Below are 25,557 nucleotides of genomic sequence, written 5' to 3'. Positions count from 1 at the left end.
GGGGAGCTGCAACTGTAAGACCCAAATTGGCCTGTGTAGAAGCAGCTATTTTGTGTTAAGCTGCTTAGAGAAAATATCATCTTTTATAAGATCGACCTCCCTTAAAAATTACCATTACCATTTTGTTTTCAGCTTCTTTCTTGTACAATACTTTCCAGTCAGTTTGTTCTTTGTTACCTTTGTAACCTGTACTCTGGCTCACCAGGAAGCACACAGACAGGCATATACCTTCTCTGAATCAGCTTAGAATTTCATGACCAGGGCTGCACCACTAGGATTGAGATTCATGTGGGTGGGAAGGGGCATTATATCAATGGTTAACTTATGGATAAAGAAAGGGGAAAGTTGTGGCTGTGCAGAGAAGCAGATCCAGAACTGAGTAAAACTGTTAAAAGGGTGACGGGCCATGTGGCTGGAGAGTATCTCCTGTTTTCATATCAAATTTCTCTGATGGGATTGCAGTCTGTATCACAAGTGTCAGTGCTAATGGCCAGAAGGTGTTTGCTCTCTCTGTAGTCTCTTAGAAAGACGATCTTGAATGATTCTGTGGGTTTTGCTGGGGTTTTAAGACTGGACTCAAAACTGACTCCATGCATCTGGTATTTTTAATACTCTTAGGAGTCCTAGGCAGAAGAACGTAGTAATTTTGATGCTTGCTGTTGTGCTTTGTGAAATCCAGTGAGAGGGAATTATCTTTACTGCATGTAGACTGAGAACTAAGGAAGCTGTTGTGACCACTTGTAGTGGCAGGCTCTGTAGCAGGGTTTTCGTCTGTTATGTGGGAGGCTTAGGTTTCTTCAGTGGAGAATTGAATTTCCCTGTTTCACTGAGGTTGGATTTTTACAGCACTGTAACTCTGTGTATCTTGCAGAATCTGCATGGGAGCAGAGCTGATTTGTGTTGAGACAGATCTCCCACACGGCTGTGAAAACAAGTGCACAAATTCAGAGTAGCTGGGTGTAAATCTGAAATAACTGTCATGGAGATTGATGTTCTCTCTAGGAGTTAATCTAGATTTACATCAGGGAAACTGTGACCAGAATCTCCCAGGATTCATCTTCACTAGACTTTAGCAGTTCACTAAATTAATTGCTAATTAACTTGAGATGGTTGATTATTGTGGATACTTCCCACATATTTCTTCTTACTGTCATCAAATTTAAAGACAGAACTCCACTAGTTCAGACCAGATCTCACCTGTTCTGAACTCCTGCTGTCAAAAGCTGTTCCCTTCAGCTGGATATGAACACTGAATGCAGTCAGCAGACATTACTGCAACGAAGTAACTGCAGCACACTGCAGTTCTCAGGAATCCAAACTTGTGCACATTTGGGTCAAAACCAGCGGGGACATGGCAGCCTGTATTGCTGAAGGCAGTTAGAATAAGCAAGGGGCTTAGAGAGGTCCTGCAAGGTAGCCCCAGATAACCCTTGAAGGCTGGCCTTGCCACTTTCCACAGTGGAGTGGAGCAGTGTGAGGCTTCTCCTTGATGTAAGTGCAGAATCAGTGTGAAGTGGTTTCACCACTGAGATAGCCAAGCAATGGCATGACTTACCTCCACTCAAAACCCTTCTTCCCTTGTGTACCAGAAGGCAGTTGCTTTTGTGCTTTGTTAATTCTATCCAAAGGTGGTTGTAACATGAAGTATCTCACGGTAAAATACCAGTTCACAGTATTCAAGGACATTGGGAGGGAAATGGCCAGAGCTTTTCTTTGAATGACATTGAAGGAATATTCCTTCTTGACAACACTGAGGCACCCTTACTCTTCAGATTTCGCCATCAACATTACACTACAAAAGAACGCCTTTCTTGTATGTGTTTTGTATGGCTCAAAAGAAATTTGGATCCCAAAACGATGGGGTGTCTGATCCTGGTGTGGTCTGGGCAATGAAGTTTTGTGACAGCCTTACTTGAAAACTAAGTTTAGGTTCTGTTCCAGGCCCCACCAGAACAGAGGCAGAGCACAACAGTTAAAGCAAACCAGCTTGAGAACTTCTCGTGCCCCCTTGAAAATAGTGAAAGGATCTGTGCCAGGGTTGAAAACAAAACTAAATTAAGCCTCTATTCAATAAAAAGTCCTTATTCTTGAATAAACATGGTTGTTAAATCCCAACAGAGAATGTGTCTAAACAGCATGAATTTCAAAGTTACCCTTTCCTTTACAAAGTGCTTAACAGCCTCCCAGTCCTTGGGCTTCACTTTGAACTGGCCTGCTTCCCAAGAGCCTGCAGTTTGGACTGGGAGGGCCTGGTGGTGCTGCCTGACAAACACGCAGTGAAGATGGAAGGAGACAATAAATGGGTGATCATCTTCCCTGCCTGCATGCCAAAGTAAAGGCACGGTGCCAAGCAAATCTGCGCATTAGATGACTAACAGCTCCCACACTGCCAGTGTAGGCAGGGAATATGCAATGCAGCCACATATGTGTCTCAGAACCACACCGGGTGCTTTTTATTCTTAATATTTGGTTTTGTTTTTAAATAGGAGTTCAGATCTTTGAGCAGGATGTTTATCTCTGTGCACAGAAAACAATATTGGTCATAGCTTTTAATATACGATCAAGTTTTTGGAATTACCAGCTGATATATCTGCTGTGAGTGACACTGGAATTTCAAGTAACTGCTATAAATGCTCTCGAGGATGGCTGCGCTTATCATGTGTAATTTTCTGAGTTTACCTTTATTTAGTGGCTAGGAAATAGCTTTTTAAAGCATGTGAGATTTTTTTCCAATAGGAATATTGTTTTGAAGTTTTATATTTAATGTTTGGGTTCCTATTTAATTTTTTTATTAGTATTTTGCCCTGATTGAATTTTGATCACCCTTTTTTGGGTAAAATTGGTGGGAGGTGTTCACAAAAATCATTATGCTGTAACAAAGGAGTTGAATTTAATTTGATACTTGCTCAGCCTTAGTTTTACCATGTGGATATACAATGAGCTGAACCCCTAGGGAAGTCCTGTAAATCCCTGTAAGCGAAGTGCAGTTCACCTTAGCATTTAATCTAGCAGTCAGCTTCCTCTGAAGAGGGTCCCCTTTTCTTTTTCCCATTGATGGCTCATCCATACCCCACCCAATTAATTCCTTTTCTGTCAGTTCTGCAAGCTGAAGCAGCCTTGTTGCTGCACAGATAGCATAGACAGGGGGATAGGATGCAGTAGAAGACACTGAACAGGATGAAAAAAACCCCTCTCTTTCTGCAGCAGTGAAAGGTTAGATCATCCTGAATGCAACACAAAGTGGACCCCAAGTGTTGATGGTTTGGATTGTGGACTCATACAAATTCCTCAAGAAATATTAAGGACCTTCTGGGCTAAGAACTCCACAACCACAAATGGTAGGCAGTTTCTTGAGCTGAAACTGAAAAAAGATGGAGAAACAGGAAACCAAAGACAGACTCTCAAATCCCTGAGGTACAGAGCTGTGGCCTCACAACCAGATGATCTCATGTCCAATGAGCTCTCATCTTCCCAGAGCTAAAATTTCTTCAAGTTTATCATGTTTTTTACTGGCATCTCATAAACATACAGTACTGTGGAAAGCAGACTTCCAGAGTACAGGTAGATAAGAGCTGAAGCCCTCAGATGTTTTCCAGGACACTCTCTCATTGACAGTGGCAGAATCTGTCAGTATCTATTTAGCACTGAGTAACTATTTGATGACAAACTAATTTTTGAGTTTAAGAAGGAACAAAGCCCTATTTCCCTTACAGACCTATTCAGTAGCCTGTGTAATATGGATTGGTCTCTATTTACTCTGTTTTAAACACCTGTTCCTTCTTTCTTGATCTCTGAGTTAACATCCAGATCCCTCATCCCTGTTATGTTGGTTTTGCCAGTAAATGTTGCTTTTATGTGGACTAGCAGTTAGAAGGGCTTGGGTGGAATGACAGGGATGGCAGTCCTCAGAAAGTCTGCATTATATAAGCTGTGCTTTCCACCCAGGTGGTTAATTAAACTTGGTTTTCAGATCCCCAGACAGAAACTACCTATGTGCACACTTCATTTTAATGAGTTTCTGTTCCTCTGCCCCAAGAGTCTTAGCCCTATCTTCTGGTTTGTCCATTGTCGAGAGGGAGAAAAGGGAATGTAAGGACAAAAGGAGAGTGTGTGGCTCCATGTAGTCCCACTTTGGACAAACAGTCTTGTCTGGGGGTTGTAGATTGAGTGAGGGAACAGCTTACAACATCTCTACGGATTGTCTGTATGATGTGTCCTTTGGAATAGATGCTATATCCTTCCCAGAAGAGGGAAAAAATGAACAGTAGCAATAAACCATTTAATCATTTTGTGTTCCATCCTCTGCGGTTGCATTACTGTTCTGTGATGATGCTCTTGCACTTTAACCTGCTTTGTTACCCTGTCAGTGCCAGGGCATGTATACAGATAATTTTGTGTACAATTTTTTCTTGCATTTGGGCAGACCATGTCATTGTTTTCAGCAAAAACTAACTTAGTAGCTTAAAAACTTGGGATTTTCCTCATACATAGCACAAGATAAAGTCACTCTTGGTTCCCTGAATGTGCTTCTGGGTATTTGTTACTAGACATTTGGCAATTGCTTCTAAGTCCTCTGTGAAATATCCTCAAGGGGTTTCACACAGCTCAAAATTAGGTGCCAAAATCTTCTCTTAACTTGTAGCCTCATTTTACTGGCACTTTTGCACATGAGTGAGTGCTACTCTGGTTTTAGCTGCTTGTGTCAGAATAACAGAGGACACACCAGAGTTTCTAAAGGAAGGTTATGGTGTTGTATTGCCTTTATTGTTTAATGTGAATTGCTTTCTGTAAAACTGCTTGGCCTTGAAGGTTTTCCTTGTAGTCAAGGGCAGATGGAATTATGTCTTCTACATCAGTGTATGTAGTAGGTGTGAAATGCTGCCAGATCTCAGCATTGTTTTCGCATCAGTTCTGCACTGATAATTACTGCAAGGTCTAAGTTAATTGAGAATAAGCCTTTATGCATTTTCAGGGGTTGGAGTGATTCCTGCCTTGCTTTAGTGATATATTCCTTTTATCATTCACATGCTGTTGGAGAGACAGAAAGACAGGGTATATTAGGTAATAGATGGGTATTTCTTTCACCGGTGTAAAACTATACCTGTCTCTAAATTACACAATGGGCAAAGAGGAAGCAGGGGAGGAATGCTTGAGTTTGGAGCAAGTGTAAAGAATGGGATTAAGTGTGGAGTCTGGCAAGGCACTGGCACTGAATGCAGAATACAACAGTAGAATGTGGTTTAAGAGGCAAGTCTTTATAGAAGAGTGTAGAGCTTCAACATTAATTCATTTAATTCATTTGGCCTCTCTGGAAATGTTGTGATACCAAGTTCTTTGTACGCAGTGTGTAAAGAAAACAGTTTTATATTAGTATTTGAGTATTGTGATGAACTGCAGACACTAACGAAGGTCAAAGAAAGCATTTGGGGCTACTGTCATTTTAAACAGCTGTATGCTAAAAACTAGGTGTGATCGGGTTACCTTGTGTCAGCTGAACCACAGTAACTAAATGTAGACATTCCTACTCTACTTTTCCAAAAGCACAAACCCCTCCTGGCTTGAATTTTAGCTCTTGTCTTCTGCTTGCATTGGACTGAGGGCACACAAAGTTAATTACATTTCCACTTAGCAGAAGTAATAACCTTTGCTTGCTGGGGCAACGTGCTCAGATACCAGAGCCCTTTGTATCAAGACGGGAAGTTCTGTATAGAGAGGTATAACATCATTTATTAGATCACTTTAGGGATGTAATTTGGCCTTCAGTAGTGAGCCAAAAGACACAAAGTCCCTTACGAAATCCGGTTACTCCTTGGTTCTGCACCTCATGGCAGTTCTGCTGGAGGGAGATGAGTGCATAGTAAAGCCTGTTTCTTGGGAGTTGTTGCACACAACTGGCTATTATGTCATTGGCAAGTTTGAGGGGCAGTGGAGGTGCTGATGGTAGACTCAGAACTATCCACACCTTCTTTTTATGGTGCTTTCATGTTGTTTTGAGTAGCACCTGCTCTGTAAAAGGAAGCTGACTTCCTTTGGGACTTGCCTGCAAGACATCTTTTCTGGTTTTGAGCCTGGATGGAAGAAATCACATCAGAAAACTAACTTAATAAAAACATCTAGCTGAAAATAATCGGTTGTCATATTTTCCTGGGAAGGAGGGAGAGGAGTTTCTAAGTGGCTATAAAAATATAAATACCAGCTGTATTATTTATTCTGGTTTTAGAAATAACTTTTGGGTTATGTTTTGAGACATACTTTGTACACAGACAGTAATTCTTATTCTTGGACTTACATACTATGTTTCTATTAGTAAAAGTGAAAGAGACACCCGTATCCAGGCCTTTACAGCCAGTTTCATCCCTTAGTAATCCTTTGTCCTAGGTAGCAGAGGATTGCTTAATGCTAAGATGTGCTATATTGCATCAGATGATGTTTTGAGGAGTGCCTCACACATTACTCTGCTGTTTTGCTTTTACCTAGATGCTGTCTTCTTGTATATTGGTGTCTTCTAAGAATGTCACTTACTTTTGAAGTAAGTAATATGTTCTTTAACATATAAATGTGCTGCTCTATATGCAGTGATCACCTCATGTCTCAGTGTCAGAGGTAAAATCTGCATATCTAAATAATGCTGGATTTATTAGCCTGTTCAGAACCAGAAAAATAGAAACTAGAAAATTTTCTAGTCAAAGGATTTCAACATTACCTCTGTAGGAGAGGATACTTTCAGAGTTTAACCCTTTAAGTTCATGTTCTTAGGAGACTTCTTGATTGAGTTTGTGAGGCACAGTGTATTGACATCAATATTAAGAGTTCTGTTTGTCTCTGTGCGTTTGGAAGAGACTGTGAATGAACTGGCCTGATGTTCACAGTGCAAAATCCTTCAGTAGTAGATGACAAATCACATAAGCCTTGAAAGCAGAGCACTTTATAATCTGGACAAAAAAGGTGTCTTTGGCCTCTCCCTTAGCTGAATTTGTGAAGGTGGAAAAGGTCCTTGCAGTTTGTTAGGGGTGAATTACTTTTCACCTGCCTGCATGCCCCGCCCCTCTTTGCCATGTTTTTGCCATACTTTTAGTGGCATGTTGGGCACGTGATCCCTGAGATTATGATAGACTGTTCCCAAATTATGTGTTCAATTAGCCCCACTATGCAATAGGTATGACACTCAGTGCTTCACAAATAAGGGGTTTTGTCTTGTATTCAGGCTTTTAAGCCCTCTCAGAGATGTTAGTGAAATGGGGAGTTATGATTTCAGCTGAAGTCTTTTTCCATATGGTGCACATGGCTCCTAAGGGAGCTTAGTTTATGGATTGCCTCCTTTTCCTTAAATATTAAAATGTTTTATGGTACATACCCTTTGGTTCCGGTAGATTCCAGTTCCTTTGTGCAGGCAATAAGCAAAAGCATCAATAATAATATGACAATATACTTTATCTCCTTTCCATGTTTCACCTCGCCCCACACATCAGTAGGTTGACTCCTTCTTTATGGATGAACAGCTCATCACAGTCTTTTACAATTTATCATCAAGAAGAATTGTGTGTAAAAGCCCTGAATGGTTCTTAGACATCTGATAATGTTAAAACTTAGATTTTCCCCTTATTTTTTGAGATTCTAGTGCATGAAGGGTGTAAATGATAATCCCAGAGGACTATCTGTCCTGGAGCAAGCATTGGAACCAAGTCATTATGTGACTGAAAGGACTGAGTGCAAGTCAGATGGTAAGACAGGAATCTGAGATATATCGTACTGCCACTTCAGTACAGATGAAAAACACTGCCATACACTCTTTCAGAATTTACCCTAATTTTTAGGTTTTAAGGGTTTTGCAAAGCCTAGTTAGCATGGAAGGTAGTTTTTGTTAGATCTTTTCATGGTAGAGTATATATTTTAACCTAGCTGTGGTTCTCACATCATTCAGTGTCCATTTTACCTCCATTGCCTATTTCACGTCTATGCGATTCTTTCTACCTTGGATTTCTAAGTAAAAGGATTGAGTCTTTGTCTCTTAAAAGCTCCTTAGGAAGTCCTTTTATATCCAGTCCATAGCTGTCTCAAGCATTTTTTTTTTCTTTTTAATTGATTTGTGGTAAACAGCAAATTAGTTTTGCTTAATCATCAAGGAAGTGGGTGTTTTCAAGCCATTCTGGACTTGTTTCTAAACATATACTGTGTCTTACAGGGAAGTGTCTCTTATCTGCATAGTGAGGGCTCTTACAGCAACCAGGGATTTTTTTATTTATTATTGATTTTCCCCTCCTGGTTTCTAAAGGACTTCAATTCTTCCCCTTGTCTTTGCATAGGTTTTAACACTGCCCTTCTCTCATCTCAAGGCCAAAATACCCAGTGTTTGTGCACAGAGCTTGCAGGGTGTTCATAGAAAAGATCTTTAATCTGGCAGTGATTACTGGCTTACACTTTATATGTGGGCAATACAAAGGGAAGTTTTTCAAGTAGTTTTGTTTTTATTGCACAATAAGGCGTGGGTAGATCTACCTCGCAGAAAAGCTTAGCCTGGAAAAACCTGGTGTGGGAGGGGAAAAAGAAAAGATTGACAATCATTTATCACGTGACATCAAAGTGGAAGAGTTCCAACAAAGAAACTGTGCTGAAACTTCCCAGCTGATGTGAGCTGAAGGTCATGCACTCACATTCATGTTAACTTGATAGAGCCAGCATGGAAGCATTGTTAAAGTACCATGGAAGGAATTCTATGTCTGTAGGCTACCCCTGGCAAGTGTGCCTGCTGAAAAGCACCCTGGAAAGTTCAGCCTGAGGTGGCTGAACAGACTGCTTTTGGCACAAGAGTCAAAGGCACTTAAAAAGTATCAGTGATGCTGATTTCAGGAAAAGCTTGGGTGTATAAAATTCAAATCCATGTCTTTAATCTGATGGAAGACGATCCAATGAATGTTTGAAGTAGAAGTCATTCTCCACACATTGTCACAGGACTGTAGACTGGCCCTTGTTCCAAATGTGGCAAAGAAAAGGGTATCATTCTGTTCAGCTGTCAGAAACATGATAATAAACTTCAGGATTGCATAAAATACCCTGTAGAAAGGTCTTCAATAGTGTAGTGCTTAAGTTGAGCAATTACATTCATACAAAGAAAATACTGCTTTTATTACAGGGCATGGGAGCTAATGAAAAACTTATAAGGCATGGCTTGATTAGGGTAGGTTGGAAAGCAAATTAAAAATCTGAAAGATCCCTTTGGAAACTTTTGGGATATGTTTATGCCAACCAGTTAATACCAATGGTGAAACCATAAAATTATGGACTAGGTTGAAAAATGGTCATTTTAACTAACCAGAAGTCTATTTCACAGAACTGCCTCATGGTCACATGCTCACATTCAGCACAGTGCATGAAGCATAAAAGAGAGAGAGTGAAATGAAACTGGATGGTGTTTCTGGAGACTTGAAGTTTTGCTGTAGCTGCACGACAGAGCCACGAGCTGCTCTTGTGAGGGTGGGATAAAGGATATAGATAAAAGAAGTCACATGAGTCTGTGGGGATGAGCAGAATTAATGTGCTATTTTTGAAGAAGTGTGCACTTGGGTTGACAGTTTGAAGCTGAAGCCTTTCAGTCAAATTTTTATTGAAGCAAGTTTATTCTGCAGTGTGTACACAAAACACTAGAAAATTAAATCAATTAAAATCTCAGTTCATCTCTTAATGGCATTTAAGAATCAGAGATGATGAGGATGAGGCAATTTGCAGTGCCAAGGTACACTTTCTACAGGTATCTATCAGGGACTGTGATTTCAATAAAGAGTAAATTAAAAATCAGTCCATTCTTTTTGACAAGCATCTATTTGGTAAATTATCACATGCCAGTTTTAGTTCTATGGTACTTATTGACTTGGAACAGTTTTAATACAGTTTCTTTCAGTATTATAATATCTTTATTAAAGATTGGATAAGATCTTAGGTTTTTGGGTTTTTTTCTGTTAATTCTTCTTACACTTGATCCTTTCTCAAGTTATACAGGTGAGTTGACTTGATGCTCTTCATTCTCCTTTTGTGCTGTGCCTAAAATTCTTATCTTCCTTCACACTAAGTAAAGGTAATTGGTAAACTGGCATTTGTAATTTAAAGGCTTGACCCTGTTGATGGTGTCCTCTGATGTATATTTACTCCTCTGCCAGCTCCATTAGCCCAGCACAGCAGTCACAATATCAAGGATATCTTATTGCTGAATACCCAGGGTATTACTTTCTTATCCACAGTGGGATTTCATACGGCATTTAAGGGAACTGATTATTTGCTTTCTGAAGAAGTTCCAGTGAAAGTTGGAATTTTTTTATGCCTTTCAGGCATACTGCATGGAAAGGCAACAGAATAATTTGCTGATATGTTCCTGGGTTTCAGTCTTCAAACTTTAGTACAAGAATATCACTCGAAAAGTTTAACAATGTATGGAGCATGATGAGCATATACTGACAGATCATTGGGGCATACCCAATACGATAAAGATTCAGGACCTCTAACCGGCAAGCAGCTGTATTTCAAAGGTAGATCGGAGTCTGGAGTTTTTAAAACAGTTTGTCAGTTCCTATGGAGATTGGTATCCTAAGTCCAAGGTAAAAGTACATTCTATTGTGTCTCCACTGCTTCACAGGCAGCAAAATAGTATCTCTGGGCTGTCACTCCCTTCCAAGGATTATTCAGGGCTGTTCTGTCAATCCTCCTTTCATCATTCATGTTAGGACAGTTCTTCACCCGTTACTCATGCCTCTCTCTGTGTAGGTCCTACTTTTTAAGCTTCTTCTCCAGCAACAGAATATAAATTTGACCAGGTGCTCTTTGTTTGAGTGAGATCTGGGTGCCATCAACTTTTCATCTTTGTTTTCCTGTGGTCTGATGAAGGAAATGTGGGCATATGGACCTGAGGAGAGCAACAGCAGACTCCAGTTACAGCCCTGCTCCAGATGGTCACGGGGTGAAGGATTGTGGTTGTAGCTTGTTCCTGCTGTGCAGTCAGATGTAGATGTGGCAGCCTGTGCATCACGACAGAAAAGAGATGGGGCATGGGGGATATTCCCTGCAGTTGCATTCCTTGCCTTGGCATGTCTGCCTGTAAGGCCATGTTCCACCCCTGTGAAAGCTGACAGAACTGAAGTTCTGTTAGTCCCTGGCCAGCACTGTAACTCTTCCCTATGTGGGACTTTGTCAGGTTTTGTGCAGGTGCAAATATCATAAACATCACTTGCAGTGTAAGACTTGGAATGCTGGGCTGTCCTCACACTGCCCAGTTTGTAGTATTTGATGTTGTCACAACTGTACCTGTATTTTCTTAATTGTGAGTGACAACAGACGCATTTGTGTGCTGTATTCACAGACAGAATTAAAGGAAGTAAAAGCACGTGGTAAGCAGCAGTTTGAAAACCATGTCAGTCTCAGTTTCAAAAACAACTGTGCAGTATTGTCTCACTGTCAGTGTGAAATGTAATCCATATTTTTAAGCTGCTTTTGAAAAGGAAACTTAGGCCTGTCTTTTTATGAACAATTAGAGTTATTTCAGCAGAATTAGAACTCTATCTAGGGGAATTGAGGCTTTTGAAAATTTTCCTAGACCTTTCAAAAATCTGGCCTCTTGATGCCCTAAGTCTGTTAGGCATGAGATAGCCACTATCATGTTTCTCACTAGAAAAAGGAATCAAAATCAATGCCTGATTTCTGTGGCTTTATGTCTGAAAATTTTCAGTAAGAGCTCACAGTTGTAATTGGGAAATGACAATCGCTAAAAAGTTTAACTAGATTTTTTTTTTCAGAGTTTAGAGCAAGATATTTCAGATGAGAGGGAGGGAAGACTCTCTATCTTAATTCTGAGGTTATTTAATACCCAAGAGGAAGGAAGTTTTCAGTATGCTGTAATTCTTGCATATGCTACCTTGTTTGATTTGAGCTACTGCCAGATGCTGTTTTTAGTCTCCACTCAGTCCTTCTGTCAAGCTTTTCACACTCCTCCTCCTCCTCCTGTGGGCTTCTCTTCTATGGCCTTGTATTTATTTTCCTTCTTTCCTCTTATCAGATATTCTCTTTTCCATTACTCCCAAACATACACCTTTGTTTGCCGTCTGTATTTTATCTTCTCCTTTAGCTGCTTGTTCCTGCTAGTCCATTGTCTAGCTTAACTGATGAGAGTGGTTTTGTAGGACCCACTTTAATGCCATAGAACACACATTTTATAAGCCAAAAATACTGAAGAGCCTGTTTCAGGGATGTGACATCCAAAACCATGCAGAATTGCACACGTTGTTACATACTAAATTATATGCATGCCTCATGAACACTGGTTTGGTGGACTAACTGATTAATTAATGGACAAACTAATATCATAGCTCAAATAAGATGAAAATCAGCCTGGTAAAACAACTAGTCATTTTAGAGGACAGAACTTTACTGATACGTGACATGGTCCATGTACAACAGTTTTATAAACTTGTTTTTTAAGCTGTTCTTCAGCAATAGGGACTGTCACAGAAGATAAATTTGACATCCTTTGGAAATTGTCACCATATCTCAAACCTCTAGTGTTTCTGGAAATCATGATTTCTTGACCTTTGCCTTACTAGTTTGCTGGCTGAGGTTTCATGCTTTCCTTATGTCTGCTGGTGACATCACCATGGGGAAATGCGAGAAACCTCAACAAACAAAGCACTTCAGTAAGGATAGCTTTAAGAGGTGAGTAGTTGTGGAGTACCAACCTGAAGAATTAGGGATTTTAATGGTGAAATGTTCTCTTCATCGTGTCGGTGTTCTGCCTTGGGAACTTCAGGCGTGCTTTGTTTGTGAATCTTCTTACCTCTTTCTACCTACACATGGTCTCTGATCTTTGTTAAGAGCTGGGCCTGCTCTGCATCTTCACAGGGAAAACTCTAAAAGGAGAGAGGAGGGACTGCAAGGCTGCAAGGATTGAGAAGTAAGAAAACTGGAGAGCAGGCATTGGCTTGTGCTTGGCTGAAGCAGTCTCCCAGCCCTGCTACCTGAGGTGTCAAAGAAGAGGTGATCATGGTATGTTCTCACCCATTAGATTTGTTAGATTTCCAACTGCAGTGTGTTGCACCAGGAGATTTGGTTGAATGCAACTTGGGAGTTCCCCGTGGCTCTTTCACCACAAAATGAGCCTTCCAACCGAGATCTGGCTGTGTCGCCAAAAGAGAGTCATAGTCAAACATTTTATTGAAAAAAAGAACAGGAAGGGGAATCTGCCTCTGTGAACCTTCCTTCAGAGCATTCAGAGTGGAACTGAGGAGCTTAAACTCTCAGTTTAAGTGGAGAAAGAAGAGATTCAGACACTCCATGAGAAGAACATGGAGTTCCTCAACAGAAGAGTACTGACAGGTTTGACTCTTTTGCAATACATTTTCACAACATCTGTCAAGCTTCCTTTAAAAATACCCAGCCAGCTCTGGCTTGCCTGTGGATATTTTTCATACTTCCCAGTGTATGGAATTGACATTTTAATTTCACAAACAAATCTACCAGCTTATTAGATTTATCCACCTGCTCATGCAAATGGCAGTGCAGTAGGTTGAGTTTGTTCTTATATCTTTCATCACAGGTTTTTGGTTGTTGTTTAAGCTTTACAGAGTCTATTCTGCTCAGGTCCTGTGTTTTGCTGTATCCTATATAATTTCATCCTTGGGATTGCGCCCACTGCTGCAGTATGTGGTAGCACTGGGTTGTTAGGCTGTTCTCCCCAGGGGATCTGAATACCTCTTCCCTGTGGGCTGTTGGCTTTCTGTGTGCTGCACCCCATGCCGTGGCAGCAAGCTGCCTGGATATTGCTATGTTGTGGTTCTTTGCACCTACCAAAGAGCTTATCAGGTGTCCTTAATGACATGGATCTGTATTGCTTTATTTTCAATTCAGCTGTTTAGCTGAAAGAATGTGTTATTTAAAAGAGCAATTTCACCTGAAAGTAAATGGCCAAATGAATTTTTTTTAGTCCCAACAATAGATGCCATTTGCTGTTGATGATTGCCATCATGGCACGCTTTAAGTGAGAACAAACATACTCCCCCCCTCCAATACACACAAGGCTTTTTTTCTAACAAATTTATTCATTAAGCATATGTTCAAAGACTACAGTTATTACCACTTTTAAACAGAACCATTTTGTCATTGCTTTTCACAGAAAAAATGCTACAGTGTTGTGAAAAACCTATTAATATTCCAGATTCAATTAACTAACATATTCTATTAAAAGTCCTTTTTATTCAGGTTGTTTGGGATAGGAAAATAAATACTGTGTGTTGGAAGCTGACCTTCAAATGACAGTCCAAAGCTGCTGCTTTGTGCAGTCTTTGGCAGTTTGAATGCCTTTACCTTCCCTCTGTGTATGTCAAAATGGTCTCTTACAGAAACTGATGGGAAGCTGGTTAGACTGTCAGACTTGGTCCCAGCTTCCTTGCACAGGCAACATTCCTGTTGAAACAGGTGAAAGTTTCATCTGACCAATTTTGCAGCCTTTTGATAAGAGGGATGGCACTCCTGAAAGACACAAAATGCCTTCCATTTTGTATGCCTTCTGTGGGAGACAAAGATAAATACAGACCTATTTTTCAGAATAGGTCATTTTTCTTTCTGCCAGGTTTGTGCAGGCGTTCTCAAAATGGCCCCTTTTAGCATCCTGTGTGCTCACTGGTACTGATAGGTTCTGAATGTCCTTTGCCAGCACATTGAAGAGCCTGTGTTATTTTTCTGTATGGAAAAATGCTTTTGCAACAGCTCTAAGGTGAATCTTCCTTTGTTCTTGAGCTTTTTTTACAGGCTACTAAAGTGCTACCTCCTATTGGATGCACATATGGATTTAGGGATGCTATTGTCTGTTCAGCTGATAAGATCATTTCAAGATCTGTGGAGATGAAAGGATGAACTATGATGTTACAGTTATCCCTCAAAAATAGGACTTGATACTGCCCTGCTTCCTCTTTTGTCTTTTGTGCCTTTGCTCAGCATATCTGAAATAGATCACAGGGCTTCTACCTGGGCCACAGATAAAACATAGCTCTTGCCCATTCTTTTTGTGATCTTCCCAGCATAATTAATACTACTGCTGTGATTTGACCTTTGTTGGAAGCCAGGCACCCACCAAAGCCACTCTGTCACCCCCCGCCTCTACCCTGAACTGGATAAGGGAGACAAAATATAACAAGTGGCTGATGAGTTGAGATAAGGAGCGGGAGAGATCACTCACCAGTTACTGTCACAGGCAAGACTCAGGGAAATGAGTTTAATTTATTACCAATCAAAACCAGAGCAGGATAGTGAGAAGTAAAACAAGTCTTTAAAACAGCTTCCTCTTACCCCTCCCTCCTTGGTCTTTACTTCATTCCTGATTCTCTATTTCCTCTCTCTTAGTGGTTCAGGGAGATGGAGAATGGGGGTTATCATTCAGTTCGTCACATATTGTTTCTGCCCCTGCTTCCTCCTCAGGGAAAAGAGTTCTTCTGTTTCTCCAGTGTGGGGTCCCTCCCATGGGAAGCAGTCCTCCATGAACTTCTCCAATGTGAGTCCTTCCCATGGGCTGTGGTCCTTCATGAGCCACTCCAGCGTGGTTCCTTCCAGGGGCTGTGGTCCCTCAGGAACAGGGTGCTCCAGCATGGGCTCCTCTCTCCCTGGGCCTGCAGGTCCCCCTGCCAGGATCCTGCTCCAGCACGGGCTTACCATGGAGTCACACCCTTCTTTGGGACATCTACCTGCACTGCTGTGGGCTCCTCCATGGGCTGCAGGGGAATCCCAGCTCTGGCACCTCCTGCCTTTCCTGCACTGACCCAGGTGTCTGCAGGGCTGTTCCTCTCACATATTCTTACTGCCTTTCTTCCACGGCCACATTTACTTCTGTGCCATAACTTTATTCTCCTTCTTAAACAGATTATCCCAGTGGCATCCCTACCATCTGATGTGCTTAGCCTCAGCATGGCTGGCATTAGAACTGCTAGACATGGGGAAGCTTCTCAAAAAAACTCATCCTTGTAGCCCCCCACACCCTGCTACCAAAACTTTGCCACAGAAACCCTTCAGGAAAGGACCAAGCAGTTTTGTTGTACATAATTGGCATTAGGAGATGAGGGGTGCAAACAAAAAAAATTCTTTTAGTGGAATCTTGAAGTAATGTGGAGGAAGACAGAGGTGGGATGGTTTGGAAGTGCTGCACTGGTCTTTAGAAGCTAAGAATGAGATTTACAAGATTACTCAGTACTTTATTCTTATTGAAGTCAAGTGTGGGAGGAGACTTGGTATGAGGCATTTGGCATCTTCTGTTAATGCGGATGAAGTGTTCTGGATAGCATAGCAGAAATACAGCTCTGTGGATGAAATCTTGCTTCCCATTGACATATACTGTCACCCACACTTCAGAAAGAGCATCCTAAGGAAAGCAATTGACTACTCATATTCCAAAATGTGTACTATACACAGTGTGTTTCAACATGGAGTCAAAATTGTGGGGCAACTAGGAGTCCATAAGAATATGTTTGGTGCCTTTGTGGTGGTGACCTGAATTATAAATGTTATGAAATCAGGAGCTTCTGGAAAGAAAGAAATGCTCCTATCAAGACCTGATAAAACAATGTTTTTTAGTAGTCCTGATTTGTGTTGCATAGTTGAGGAGATAAATTCCTGTCTCTTCATCCTCAGAACAGAACTTACTATGATTCCTTTTATACCTGAAGCAACAGGAGGTTTTTAAGAGTGCCTCCTTGGCTGCTGTGCCTCCCACAGATGCAGCACACCCGCCCCTGCTTCCATACAACCTCAGGTCATTTCTGCAGCATTTGCTGGAGTACAGAATGAAAATCTCTAGGTTATCTGTGATCCCAGTCTGGAGCCAGAAGTAGAAATGCTCTGCTGATGCATGATCCAAAATGGTGTTTGCTTACCACCTTGGTGACTTGTTGAATAATGTCAGCTCTTGCTAGGGTAACTCATCATGAGGCTGTGTGATGTGAGGTGGAGTGGAGCCTTGGGATACCCGAGTCCATGAGAGGTTTGTTTCTTTGGGTTGTTTTGCGGAGTGGTGCAAAATCCTCCCGGAATAACTGCAGAGCTCATCCACCAGCATGTGCTTTTTTTGTGTCACCTTCTCCAACAGAGAGATGTAACAACTTGTGCACGTCTGCGTATCTATCTAGACAAAACATTGCTCAGTGCATGTTTCCTCCCTGGGAAGAGGATGAGAAGGCAAGCTGTTGCATCTTTTTAGTTTACTATTTAAGGTTGTGTATCCATGTTGATGAGCACAGTATAGGAACCCAGACAGACTAGACACAGGACTGTTACCACTTTCTACTTGCATCGTTCCCTTTTTGTGCTCCTACGTGGATAGCTAGGGAGAAGGAGAGCTTGAAATTGTTACTTTTGTGACATTTTAATAATCTAAGCATGCCCCTAACATGAAGGGACTGCAGTTAGAGGTAGCTGAGTACTGAACTGCAAATAATGATATTTAATTGTGCTGAGTTTCCAATAGGGGTCATAATCGTGTAGCCTGGGATGGAAATGGGGCTCTAATACAAAGATAAAATTGATTTGTTTGTGGATGTCCACACCCTTATCTCTACAAGTGTTTACTTCAAAGCCTAAATTAGAGGGTCTGAGTGATACTGTTGTTTTCTGAGGAAGCCAAGCAGTGCAAGCATAGCCTTTTTAAATGCATGAAAGAAAGCAAATTGCTTATACTTGGCATAATACCCTTGGGGCATGGATCAGGTTTGTGGCTGAAGATGATTGTTGAGACTGGTCTCAATATAATTTACTTTGCTCAGGAAAGAGAATGTCTTTGAAATGAATGTGATAGTGGCTTTCCTAAATGTGTCTTTTTTTTTTTTTTCCTTTGGTGAAGGCTCTAGGGCATAAGACTTTACTTGAGTCACTTAGTAAAGCAGGCTATCCCCAAATGAATGGCGTCAAAATGTTCAGTTGGAACCTGGCAGGAAGCCAGCAAACCACCCCTCTGTTTCACAGTGCAAACCCTCTCATTCACCAGAGCAGAAAGCAGATCTAATACCTGTAGAATGCCAGGCCAGTCACTGAGGAGACATTAGAAACACACAGTGGTATTAGCATTATGACTGTTGAAGTTACTAATTTAACAAAAGAAATATGCCTTTTTTCTTTCAACAATGGCAGTGTGGCAGCACCAATTCAGATCATAGAAGTATGAATAGTAAATACTTTCAGAAGTGTGCGATGCAAGAATGTGCTTGTTTCTTTTAGTTGTCAGAGTCACTCTTGTATTGAAGAGGCTGGTTTGTCTTAGACTAAGTTATTGCTGTTCTTTGATTATGCATTCAAGCACATTTAAGTATATCCTGTAGTTAAAGTGTAAAGGCACAAAAATGATAATTAGGGTTTGGAAGGGGAGAGTTGGTTATCCTGTTTGAGAGCATTCAAGCCTGTACATTTTGATCTGCATTGCTGCACTGCTGACAGTTCTCCCTGCCTGTGTTGCCTGTGTTGCCTGTGCAAGGCTGATTGATGAGCAGTCTAAGCCTTTATCTCTTTAACTGTGGAATTACAGAGCTGCTTTGTGGGTTTCCATTTTCAGTGTTAAGGGAGCTTGCAGCCTGGGATTAATCTGGGACAACCAACTCCACTGCAAGTCAACTTGTAGTCTGTTTACAAAAGCTCAAGGCAGCTCTCCAAAATTATTACCAGGCACTTGAAAATGTTCAGTGAAGAAAACAGCATAGCAAAGGAATCTGTTCCTTATTTTTAAAAAAAAATTAAAATTGCATCCAATATTCTGTGATAATCAGACCTTCTGTGAGAGAGTTAAGGGGAAAGGAGAAAGGACAAAATCAAACAAAAGAAGCTTAGAATTGAGCCCTGATTGAAAGATGGCAATTACTGATTATGTGTGGATACAATAGAAGTTATTCAGTGTCTCTGTCCTCTGAGGGTCTGCATTCACTTAAGAGCTGTAAATTGACTATATGTAATGTTTTATTTTGAAGCAAACACTGCTCTAAGGGCCCTGGGTGCCCTGAGAAATGGCATATCCTTTAACTTGATGTTTTGCACAACAGAAGGAAAAAGGACACTGCCTAACAACACATCTTGTAGTTAAGACCTGTAAGCATTAGGAGAGCCATTAGGAATAAACCACTTGTGTATTTGACTTAGCAGTGGGAGTATGATTTAGATGTGGACAAGGGCATAACTAGTCTTGCATTGGGAATTAAGAGCAACTTCCCCACGATTAGTAAAGACACAGCAGTTTGTAATGAGTGTAGAACCCTGGCAGTCAGACCCTACAGGTGGTGGTACAGTAGCTCCCATGCGCTTCCCATGGGGCTGCTTTATCTGACAGACCTTCACTGCTGCTCGTGGCTCCTAGCAGCTCCTCTTTGCTGTCTTCCCAGAGCAGAGAGCCCAAGGAATTTTTTTTCTCTAGCTCCCATCTAAGTGAGGCTCACACCTAGTTCAGAGTGATGTCAACTGAGGTATCCTGAGCCCCTTTTTCCCAGCAGCTCTGTTTCATATGAGCTGTTATGGACTCGAGACTTGGTGAGAGGATCAGGTAAATTACCTTCTCTCTTACTAGGTGGGTTAGGTATATTATAAAGCAGTCAGTACCACTGTGTAAGACCCTAGGTATGAGAGCAATGCTGTCTGGAACATTTGGTTTCTTCCAAAAGGAAGGGTTTGGTGACAGATCAAATGAAGTCCCCCAGACTCACCCTTCAGTAAAACAAAATCTCTGGTGTCAGGCTGCATTTTCCCCCCTCCAGGGATGACTTCATAGGCTGGCATACTGTCTTTTAAAATTGTGGTTTGCAAATTCTTTGGATTATTTGGAACAAAAATGATTGTATGGAAGCAGTGGACTTTGAGAAGATTGTGAGTTTTGCTTTTCTCTTTCCCATGTTTCTTTTCTTCTGCAGTTATCATTTTTTCATGAACTATTTCTTGAGCAACATCACAGTGAGCTACTCTGTGGTGAGCAGTGGAAGCTGGTATAGAAAGGCATTTTGATGTATGCCACTTCACCCTCTGAGACTGGATTTTGTCTTTGCATTTCAGGTCTGTAGAGCACAAGCAAATTTACAGATCACTAAAAAAAATCACTAAAAAGTAAAACTGAACATTAACTAAGAACAGATTCTTTCTCACAGGGAAAAACAGGCTTACTTTTTGAATCATTAATTCTGTTTAACAAAACAAAATCCTTATTTAGCTCCTAACAAGCCCTCAGTTCCTCTGCTAACAGTAACAGTGGGTTAAACATTAGTCTGAAAATTAATCACAGTTGTCCTTGTATAGTCTGAAAGTTAATTTCAGAAGTGTTTTTTCAGAAATGGAATTAATAAATCAGGAAACTTCTGGGCATTTTCTTTTTTCATGACTTAGAAAATGTACTGTCCAGAATTCTAATCACAGAAAAAATACTGCCTTGGTAATTTAATAAAATGTTTATTTACATCTGTACAGCTCAACCTAAGGGTAATCTGGACACTATATAACCATGATAAACATGTTTCCCACCGTTGATAGAGTCCCTTTTCTGTACAAGAATTTAACAGGTAGTAGGAGATGCTGGCTCCTGTTATGCTTGAGTTTTATGGAACCTGCTATAAAATGGCTAGGATTTTCTCTTCATCATATTTAATGATGAAAGTTGGAGCTGGTGGGCATTTCCAGTGCAGCAACTCAGCTGAAGATGCCCTTAGGAACAGGAATCTATCCAGATGATATTTTCACTTATCATTGTGGCACTTCCCTATGGCAGCCAGACAACTACGACACAGTAGCTGTCGGACTGTTGAAAAAATCACAGCAACTTGAAAGCTCTTCTAAATCACAGCAAACAGCCTTGCCTGTATGCTGAAATTCACAGAACATGTCAGCAAGCACATAACATCAGTGACCGATCGGGAATCAGATGAGGCTTGCAGCTTGTTTGATGGCCAGTCTCCTCCTGCTGAAGAAGAGGGGGAGGCAGTTTTTCTTGCCATCTGATATTTCTCTTCTCCATTCCTCTCTAGCAGCTTGCAGGCTTGCTTTTATATGTGACCCTGCGGTATCATACTCATGGTCCTGGGTGAGCATGAACATTTTTTCTGCCTTCACCTCTCCTTTTCTCCTCCCACCCATCCCAGATGAAGTGGCAGGTGGACTGAGTGGGAGCAGTGTGAACTCAGTGCAGAGAAAACGTGTGACTCAGCAGTTCAGCAGGGAGCTGCAGAGCGGAAAGGCAGCTATTCTCCTTGCACACTCTGGCATCAGGTTGCTGTTCCCTCAGAGATGAGAAGAAGCCCTTTATGCAAGGAGATGTGCAGCCCCCCAGCATGGCAAAGGGGCTGCGTGTTCTTTTCAGCAGATCTTATTTCATGCAGAGAGAAAAGTTTCTTCTTGTTGCCAATGAAAGGGGAGAAGCATCGGGCTGGAAATACATAGACCTTGGTTATGTGCATAGCTCGCTCACAGATTTTTCTGCATGACTTTCCCCCTTCCTTTCTTCCCCTCTTGATGCATCTTTCCCTTTTGGTAATCGGAGTTTGGCATAAGCAGCAGCCAGACTCCATCAGCTGAGCTTGGGAAATGCAAGTCTACAGTACTTTTCCTGGCAAGTGAATGACACCCCTTTTCCTTTGCACTGTCAAAGAGCTCCACAGAGAACGCTTGCCTTCCTCAGAAGGAGGCTTCTGGCTTTCTCCATGTTGCCTGCCCCTCTTGGACAAGTAAACACAAAGGAAAGTTGATAATTATGAGTTAACTGCCACACAAGGAAAATTACCCTCCCTCACTCTTCGAGAGGGGCTATTACAGTGTCTATCTAAGCAGTTTTGTAATGATGAGAAAGTTGTGGTATTTTATTACCAGTTCTGTGTTTGTGTGTCAGAACAGAGGACTGAAGTAGAATTTTCTGTATAGACTAATCAACAGCAGGTAGACATTTTATATCAGTGGTTGTACTTACTGAAAGTTCAGTTTTAAAGCTTTAATGAGCATTATTGTCACTGAATTTCCCCAACACATGCACACCAAAACAGTAAGCTGTGGGGTGGTGTTTTCTTGAATCTTCGGAGAGCCTGAAACAGTGTCACTGGAGAGCTGTTGAGTTCCCCTTGATGGGCATATCAACCCATGAATCGGTGTGAATACAATATTTGGAAATACAAATATTTCCAGTGTGATCTTTTTAGCAAAAATACTCAGCTTTCCCAAATAGAATCCTTCAATGTTCAAAATTTCAGTTGTTCCCCACACAGCTATGAATACCTGTAGCCTGGCTCAGCTTGTTTTTACAGTCCAGGGTAGATACGCTTAGAGCAAGCTAAAAGCATTAGAAACTGCAAGTTGAAGTTCTTCTCAGATTAAGGACACTGACACCCGTGTTGCTGGTGTGTAGGCTCAGGCTTGGTGAAGAGTCTTCCATTCCTCTGTAATGTGTCAGAGAGGGTAGTTCTAGTTTCTTGGACCTCTTACTTAATTTGATGGTATGTCAGACTTATTTCTTCATGAGTTCTGTAACAGAGTAGAGTTTGAAGCGTGCAGTTACAGTCTGCAGTCCTACAAAGGACCACAGGATGGATCTAACTGGCTTCCAGTTAGATACCAAAGTGATTTCAGGGTTGCTTTTGTGCCTTGCATTATTTAGTGGTAAATGTAGTGGAGATCCATGGATCTGCCTGGCTTGTTGCTTGTGTTTGGCTTGTTGCTTCAGCTTTGAATTAAGCTGTCTGATACTTTTTTGAAGTAGCTCTCAATGTGGTTTTGCATTACAAATGCAAGCTCTACCAACCACAAGCTCTTGGCAGCTAAAACTTGGACTTTATCCAGAATGGAACTGGAGGTACTGAGGAGATTATATTGTTGTAACTCCCCTCTATCTCCAGTCAGTCAGTAGTAGGTAGCTGTGGGGTGCATCAGGGGATGTTTTTCTTTGCAGTTTTTAATCTGGATACTTTTGGGGCCTAGATGCTCTCCTCCTCAGCAGTGTTTTACTCAGCCATTTGGAAAACATAAACATATTGAACTCTTGTGAACAGAGCAAGTCAGGGATCAAGCAGAGTAGCAGTTGTCATGATCAGAAAGGTCAAAAAAAAAAAGAATAATGGGGAAACTAGCATCACCAGTTTTCAACACAGATCATTATATCTTTAGTGTAAATTTTCAACATAGCTTATCAAAGGAGTCAGGAGGGCAGACAGAATCAAGAAGAAACAGAATTTCCTTGGTGGTGAATTTTATGTCTGTAAACAGTAATGATGCAGCTTCTGTCACACTACTTAATAAATTAGGTTGCTGTTCAGAAAGAAGTTCAGTAGAAGTTTCAGAGTTATGAAACAGTGACCCACTAATTGCTTTCCCGCAGTGATGAACATAAGTAACATAAGCTGTGTTTGCCATGCAAGTATGAGAGGTCCCCTTCCTCTTACCCACTTCTTCCCATGCTACTGCAGTGCAAAAGACAGGTAATTATTCAGTTTCCATCTTTATCATGCTGCAGTAGCAACCAAAATAGAGATTTTCTTAGTCAATACCTTTCTCCTAAAGCTCCGTTCTTTGGATAGACAGGTTTTTACCCTCCAGCACAAGCTGCCTCTTGTTCTTGTGCACTCTGAGGCAGCTCATTCAGCTTTGATGTGTCTTTCCAGCACCTGGGCTTGCCTGCAATCAGGATGTCTTATGATGTGGGTATTTTACAAGGTCTTGACCAGATCTGTGAACTACAATGCCGAGGGCTATGTCCTGTGTGCAGCTGAGGTGCATTTTAGAATTCTTTTCAGTAGCGGACTGAGACTGATCACAACAGTCTACTTTCACCTACTGTTCTTTCATCAACAGCAGTTCCCTCTAGCAGTCAGATGGAAATTAGAGACAGAGATTTCAGCAGGCAGTTTCATTTGGACATCTGAAGATGCAGAAGCCATAAACAGACTTGGGACTCTGGTCTGCAGTGGTGGTTGATGCTGTGAGGCATTGCTGGCATGTTCAAATTTTGTTGTGCTTCCACTCTGTGGTCCATTCCTGCAAATTCTCACCACACATGGCAGTCATGAAGATGAGGTTCAGAGGGATATGTGCCTCAATATACCTAAAACAATTAGAGGCAATGCAGCCAAGCTGCTGTGGTGTGCTGGCTGCTGCAGCTTGGGACTTGGCAGAACAAGTGAGGCCTCTTTTGCCCTCCTGTCTTATGTGTCTGGAAGGTAGAATCCACCATTAACAAAATTTGTATTTCTCAGTGAAGAGGAAGCACCATCCCAACCAGAAGCATAATTCCCACAGGGACACTGTGATGGATATACATAAATGTCTAATAACTGTATAAGCACTGTCTTTTCATGGTTGGGGTGCATTTTCTTTCTGCTATAAAAACAGTTTTGTTGAGGAACAAGTCTTTCTCTCAAAAATACATTGTTAAATTAAGTCTGCCAATGGAGCTGTGCCAATTCCTTGAGCATTAGCACCCATACACAAGAGAGGACACAAGTTCCTTTTAAAATGTTAACTTCATTAGGAAATACAGCCAGGATGTGAGGTTCTGAGGCGTTGTTTTTTGTTTTGTTTTTCTCTGAAGGCTTTAAGTATGAATCAGTTGAGTTACAGAGCTGCTAATGCCTCACCCACAGCAGGATTTGATGGCATAGTGGCATATTTGTTACTGTAAGGCTTTGTTGACTTGCTTATTATTGCTACAGTGCCTTTTAGTGTTTCAGCTAAGACTAGTACTCTATAAGCACTTGTTTTTCTGAGAGTTATATAGGTGTTTTTTCATTCTTCTGTTATGTACCCATGTATAAAATCAGAAAAAAAAAAAGAAAAAAGGATAGAGAGATACAGGCGGGTTAAAATGGGCATTGCCAGAGTTACAGAAGCCATCTTTTATGTCCTGAGTGAAGAAAGATGTTACCCTATATATATTATTCCATAATATGATAATATGCAGTGCTGTGACATGCATTTTTGGCAGCTTGTTTTGGTGGCTCTGCTTAAGGAAAGAATATAAGATGAATGGATTCCTGGCATGATCCAGAAAGTGCTTTTCCCTCAACAGCAAGGACAAGTTTAGGTTTATGGTGCTGTTTTGAAATTTCAGCTTGCTTTCACAAGCCTTATGGCTGCTACAGATGTCAAAGACCTTTTAATTCTTCTACCAAAGTTTTTTTTTCCCCTAGCAAGAGTAGTATTGTGCCAAAGCAGAAGTACTCATGGAACGTGAATCCCCATGTCCTTGATGCAGGAAATGAGAAAGCTATCACATGGATGCTACATTTCACTGTCAGTCAAATCACTAGCAGGGAAGAGGCTCAGTTCATTCCTGAATGCAGTCTCCCTTGGCAGCACTCTCAAGACCTTCACATTCACCTTGACACAAGAAAGCTTCACTGGTGTTTCACTCATTACCTCATCTGCAACTGAAAGAATCCTCGGCCCATTAGGGCAAACAGTACAGGAATATAGGATTGCAAGATGGTGTATGACTGCTAATGGAAGGCTTGTTTAAAGCTGGTGTAGTTAAACCAATACAGAGCCCGAGGTGGGCATCATTATATTTGTCAGAATCTAATCTTTTGGGATTTGTAGGAGAAAAAT

General features: G+C 41.2%; 1 protein-coding gene across 7 annotated transcripts in view; it reads left to right on the top strand.

Annotated features, from left to right (window-relative positions):
• The window catches only part of PTPN5 (protein tyrosine phosphatase non-receptor type 5), a 75,330-nt gene that overhangs the window by 14,598 nt on the left and 35,175 nt on the right, over nt 1-25,557 (top strand). Inside the window, exon 2 of one of the 7 annotated variants that reach the window (XM_063398133.1) lies at nt 12,877-13,020. The exons of the other annotated variants lie outside the window; for them this stretch is intronic. The gene's annotated coding sequence lies outside the window, so the exon portion shown is untranslated. The remainder of the gene's footprint in view (nt 1-12,876; nt 13,021-25,557) is intronic. 7 annotated transcript variants of the gene reach the window in all.

Source organism: Prinia subflava, chromosome 5, assembly GCF_021018805.1.
Source record: "Prinia subflava isolate CZ2003 ecotype Zambia chromosome 5, Cam_Psub_1.2, whole genome shotgun sequence".
Classification (NCBI taxonomy): Eukaryota; Metazoa; Chordata; class Aves; order Passeriformes; family Cisticolidae; genus Prinia; species Prinia subflava.
The sequence above is the reverse complement of the archived record's forward strand: the minus strand, read 5'-3'. Positions and strand labels throughout refer to the sequence as shown.